The 6,268-nt window shown below is 32.7% G+C and overlaps 1 protein-coding gene across 2 annotated transcripts in view; it reads left to right on the forward strand.

The window, feature by feature from the left end:
• syt7a (synaptotagmin VIIa) overlaps positions 1-6,268 on the forward strand; it is a 147,728-nt gene that overhangs the window by 78,551 nt on the left and 62,909 nt on the right. The window contains exon 1 of one of the 2 annotated variants that reach the window (XM_016442574.1): positions 5,463-5,474. The exons of the other annotated variant lie outside the window; for it this stretch is intronic. The gene's annotated coding sequence lies outside the window, so the exon portion shown is untranslated. Of the gene's footprint in view, positions 1-5,462; positions 5,475-6,268 lie in introns of those variants that run through there. 2 annotated transcript variants of the gene reach the window in all.

The raw sequence follows: 6,268 nt of genomic DNA on the forward strand, positions 1-6,268 counted from the left end.
GTATGTATGTGTGTGTATGTATATATATATATATATATAATATGCATTGCTGAATATTAATTTATCATACAAGGCATTTTTTTCATTTAATATTTCTCTCAGAAATATGTCCCATTACTAAAGTAAAATGGCTTGTGAACACATTATTTAGTATTTGACTGCGTTTCACCCGGAGCAATGAGTGAAGTCAGTTTGTCTCTCTCTCTCTCTGTGAGTCAGCTGGACTTTACGCTTCCCCTGCGTCATGACTAGGTGTCGTGGGGTCAAGCAGATTGGTATTAAATCCTTCATGAAGTCTGCAGAGACTCAGATTGCAGTATGGGTGTGTGTGTGTGTGTGTGTGAAGAGCTGTGATAATTACATCCTGTCTTGGGGTTGGAGAAGACCTCTTGTTCTGTACTCTACTTTTTGATATAACAGCCGCTTCTCCCAGCACTATTTCTCTCGTAATGAAGGGAAACAGGCATTTTGAGGAACGACTGCTGATTTTTGACTGACTGGAATTGATGTGATAAAAATAGAATTTTCCTTCAGAAGCTGAACTGTGTTCCAATTCACATACTGTCCACCCCGAGTAGTGTGCGAGGCTAGAATCAGTAAGGTAGAATCAGATTTAGCTTCTGTTATTGCTGTCAGATGCAGTTATGTAGAGCACTTAATTTTGCTGTAGAATTTCCAATAATAATTAATTTAATAACTAAAGTGCGTAATAACTGGTACTAAGATAAATGGGAATGTAGCAGATCACTTTCTCTATGGTATAATTGTCCTCATTGATCTTGAAAGTACTGTAGTATGCAGATCATATACTGTATATGCCATACTGTTTTTAAAAATAATGTATGAAACAGTATGCATTATGTAATTCCTTGTGTGTGTAAACACACTTGGCAATAAAGCTCTTTCTGATTCTGACAAAAATTCTGATTCTGACAAATGTTTTTACTGTTTAATGCATGTTGTTTCATATATGCATGTTCAATCAAAGCAATACACAGATGATACAGTATTTCAAAAAATGCAGTATAAAAACTGAACGATCAGTTTTTATACATTTATTCATTTGGCAGACACTTTTATCCAAAGCGACTTACAGTTGAGGAATACAACAAGCGGTCCAATAGATCCTTTAAAAGCTGGAATACACTAAAACGACTTTCACACTATCAACTTTCAGGTCATTCTGAACATTGCTATATGCTACATTGCTGAACATGACTCATTGCTATAAGACACAATACAAATAAAAAAAGAATACAACAAGCGATTTACCATAAGATGGCAATAAACATGAGAAGTGCCTGTTATACAAGGTTTCAGTCATCGTTCAAAATAGTAAAAAGCTAGGACAGGAAGATAATAAGAGAACAGAAAAAGTGAAGGCATAGAATTATTATTATTATTATTATTATTATTGGAGGCAGTTAAATGCTCACGGAAGAGATGAGTTTTCAGTTGTTTCTTGAAGATTGTGAGAGATTCGGCTGTTCGGATGGAGTTTGGTAGGTCATTCCACCAACAGGGTACGGTGAAAGAAAACGTCTTTGAGAGTGCTTTTGTGCCTCTCTGCGATGGGACCATGAGCCACCACTCATTTACTGACCGCAGGAGGGGATATAGATGCATAGGAGAGAGTGGAGGTAGGAGGGTGCGGAGCCTGTGGCTGTTCTGTAGGCAAGCACCAATGTCTTGAACTTGATGCGAACCACGACTGGAAGCCAGTGCAGAGAGATGAGAAGCGGTGTGACATGGGCTCTCTTGGGCTCGTTGAAAACAAGACGTGTTCTGTTTGCACATGTTGGAAGTCCAGCCAGAAGAGCATTGCAATAGTCCAACCTAGAAATGACAAGGGCCTGGACGAGAAGCTGTGCTGCATGCTCTGTTAGGAAGGGTCTGATTTCCCTGATGTTGTGGAGTGCAAACCTGCATGATCATCAAGGATCACCCCAAGATTCCTGGCTGAACTCGATGGGATTATCTTTGATGAGCCCAGTTGGATGGCAAACTGGTGCTGTACTGATGGTGTGACTGGGAAGATGAGAAGTTCTGTCTTTGCCAGGTTGAGCTGCACGTGATGCTCTTTCATCCATGCATAGATGTCCGTCAGGCAGTCTGAGATCTGAGCAGGTTTGAAATGAGAGGTAGAGCTGCATGTCATCAGCAGCATAGCAATGATAGGAAAAACCATGTGCTTGAATGATGGGTCCCAGTGATGTAGTGTATATAGAGAAGAGGAGGGGTCCAAGAACTGATCCCTGAGGAACCCCAATGACCAGTTGATGTGATGTGGATACCTCTCCTCATCAGGCATCAGGATACTGTATTCCACTCTGCTTGTATTGTGCACATTTTTTGACAAATATATTATGCAACATATTCATACAGTGTAGAGCACACTGCATTCTCCGCTAAAACAGTGTGTATTATCTGACTCCTAATGTGCCCTGAGCTCTGCCTCCCTCTCCTCACAGCGCTCGTTAAGGCCTGATTGGTGCTTCGCTCTGATTGGCTGCCGTTCAATCAAGAGCTTCTTCCAGCAGTTGATAATAAATTGTGTGTATGAAGTCAGCTGAGTGTGAGTGTGTTGCTGGATGTTTGTTATCGAGTGGGTTTTTATAATTATCATTTGTGCTATTAGTTTGACAGAAGGTGACATCAACACAAGCAAACGTCTCTCTCTCTCGCTTTAATCAAATGAAGTACATTAGAGCTCTATTAAAAATAACATTATACTATTATTAACAGGGAGTGTTCAGTAAACCTTTAGTTTAACGTTGTGCAACTGTTGTGTAAATGTTAGAACAGTTTAATGATCTTAAAATTATGTTAACGAACTGTTCTTATGTCATTTGCAATTGATAAACATTCTCACAACATTAGGAGAAAATGATCTCAATGTAACATTGCTTTTATTTTTAATGAAACATTAAGCTGAGCATGAGTGTTGCGTGTTTTATTAAGTTAACACACACACACGCAGATGTGTTTTGTTGTTGTATGACTCCTTTACATGCATCTCATTATGTTTAATTCAGCATGTGGCTCACAACTAGATGTATTTGCATTTTAAATTTAGTTTCTGAACTCACAGGTGATTAACTGTAAATCTCTGTACTTATTAACTGTAATTAACTGTAAATGCTGATCTCAGATTTAAATAGCTAAGCAATTTATTTGAATTTCAGCAAACAGCTGAAGTCTTTTATACAGCTGAAGTGTTCTGTACATAGTCTCTGACACCGTTTTCTCAGGTTATTATAAACTTGAAGAACAGATAAATTTAGAGTTCTTGAAAAGCAAACAGCAGCCTGTATGTCACCCGAAAAGCACCCATAGACATTTTCTTTCTTTTTTTTTTCTAGTATTTAAATATATATTTTTAGTATTTAAATATATATTTATTTTTAGTATTTCATTTTATTGTTTTTCAATAATTTCATAATTAAACATTTTTCCTTATATAGTATTTGTTTTTAATGTAATTTAATTATATACTTTTTTTATTTTATATTTTATTTTATTTTTATGAAGTCATTTTCTATTTATTTTATTATTTTATTTTTAAGCTCAGTTTACATGTCAGGAACTAACTATTTTATAATCTCTGTACTTATTGACTGTAATTAACTGTAAATGCTGATCTCAGATTTAAATAGCTAAGCAATTTATTTGAACAGTGAAGTCTGAAGTCTTTTATACAGCTGAAGTGTTCTGTACATAGTCTCTGACACCGTTTTCTCAGGTTATTATAAACTTGAAGAACAGATAAATTTAGAGTTCTTGAAAAGCAAACAGCAGCCTGTATGTCACCCGAAAAGCACCCATAGACATTTTCTTTCTTTTTTTTTCTCTAGTATTTAAATATATATATTTTAGTATTTAAATATATATTTATTTTTAGTATTTCATTTTATTGTTTTTCAATAATTTCATAATTAAACATTTTTCCTTATATAGTATTTGTTTTTAATGTAATTTAATTATATACTTTTTTTATTTTATATTTTATTTTATTTTTATGAAGTCATTTTCTATTTATTTTATTATTTTATTTTTAAGCTCAGTTTACATGTCAGGAACTAACTATTTTATTTGTATTACTTTTTATTATTCATTGTTATTTAGTATTTCATTTTATTATTTTTCAATAATTTCATAATTAAACATTTTTCCTTATATAGTATTTGTTTTTAATGTAATTTAATTATATACTTTTTTTATTTTATATTTTATTTTATTTTTATGAAGTCATTTTCTATTTATTTTATTATTTTATTTTTAAGCTCAGTTTACATGTCAGGAACTAACTATTTTATTTGTATTACTTTTTATTATTCATTGTTATTTAGTTTTAGTTTTAATATTTTATTTTATAATAAATATTGTTTGTTTAATTTTTTTCATAGAATATTTTTTACAGTTTGTTTTATTTTATTCTGTTGTATGTCATTGTTTTATTTTTATTTCTTATGCATTTTAGGTTTAAGAAGTAATATTTTTATATATTTTATACATAATTTTTATAAAATGTTTGTTTTTATTTTTATAATTTATTCATGTATAATTGTTTTATTTAATTTTATTTTGTAAAGTTTTTATTCAAATATTTTTTTATAGATTTTATATAGATTTTTATAGATTTTATTTTATTTTAGAAAGTTATATTTTTATTCATTTTATATCATTATATACAATATACATTGGTAAACATCTGGGAATTTATTTTATTTATTTATTTTTTTTTTTGGTCACCAATTTTATTTTTTGGTATCTAATGGTTTGGCAACACTGTGTACTGTGTAGAACAATCACTCCAATAATGTACAATAATACAATAAAGTTCAAAAATTGAGAGAGAAAGAGAGAAAAATGCACGTTTGAAGCCCAACCCAGAGAGATGAATAAAGTTGGAGAAGACAAAGAAAAGTTGAGAAGAAATGGAGAATATATGAAGATATGACAGCGCTGCCCTCTTGAGCATTCCAGCAAAAGACAGACTGAGAGAGAGAGAGAAACACATTTGTGTCTGTGGTCACAGTGTGTCTGTTGGACTGAAGCTCTTTCTGATGTCTTTGCCTGCAGCCATGTGTGTGTAGCAGCGTTTGCACGTGTGTGTCTTTGCTCAGAGTGAGTCATGCTACTGAATGCACATTTCTGACTCTCTCCTTCTCCATTCTTGACACACACACACACACACACACACTCAGACCCGCGGGGATCGCTGTCACTCATTCCCCCTCCGAGCCTCACAGTTGGAGAGCTGTTGCTTCCTCCGCTCGTCTCAATCATCAGCCGCGTCCTCTCCTCCCTCACTTTCATCCCCACTCCGCTCTCAGACCCCACCTCCTCCCACACTCTTCCCCTCTCTTGCTCCATTTAGGTTCGCTCTCATCTCTCTCTCTGTGAAAATTTCATGATACAGTTGATGATAGATGAGTTTCTTTTGATAGCTTCTTACCTAGAAACTGCAGCCTGTAAGTACTCAGCGTGTGTGTGTGTGTGTGTGTGTGTGTGTGTGTGTGTGTGTGTGTGTGTGTGTGTGTGAGAGTGTTTTCAATCTCAAGATATTTACAAATCACACACTATTCTCAGCCGAATGTGTCGTGTGTTTAAAGTAGTTGCATTTGCATGCATGAACAAATGCAGGCTTGGCTGCATATCAGGGACATGCTACATGCTCTTCAGCTGTGTTTTTGTCTTGTTTTTAAGATATTTCAGAAAATGTTTAATAATTTTATAGAATTTCTAATATGATTTACTTTTCAGAGAATATATGCATCTTAAATTAATTTTATGTAATTTAAAAATTACAATTATTTTTATTACCAAAATTGCAAGTATTTTTTCTTGTTTGGAGCATTAATTGATTATAATTATTGTTATTATTTGTTTTTGCACCTTTTTATCATGTTGTCATACATGTTTAGTGCTTTTATTGCTTATTATACAAAAAAAACATGTTCTTCAGCTGTATCTTTGTCTCGTTTTGCATCTTTTAAAAGCATATTTATTTGAAACTCAATTGCATAAGATATTAAGAGATTTCAGATAATTTTGCATATTTAAAAAAAAATTGTTAATATTTTTAAAGAATTTTTTATATTTACTTGAAGCTCAGTTGCATATGATATTTTTTATATTTTTTTAAGTATTTTTTTTATATTTTTTTGTATTTTTAAATCATTTAAAAAATATATTACATTTATATTTCAGAGAAATGCATCTTAAATTGTTTATATATATATATATATATATAATTTAACATTTT

Source organism: Sinocyclocheilus anshuiensis, unplaced genomic scaffold (genome assembly GCF_001515605.1).
Source record: "Sinocyclocheilus anshuiensis isolate Anshui unplaced genomic scaffold, SAMN03320099.WGS_v1.1 scaffold779, whole genome shotgun sequence".
NCBI classification, from domain to species: Eukaryota; Metazoa; Chordata; class Actinopteri; order Cypriniformes; family Cyprinidae; genus Sinocyclocheilus; species Sinocyclocheilus anshuiensis.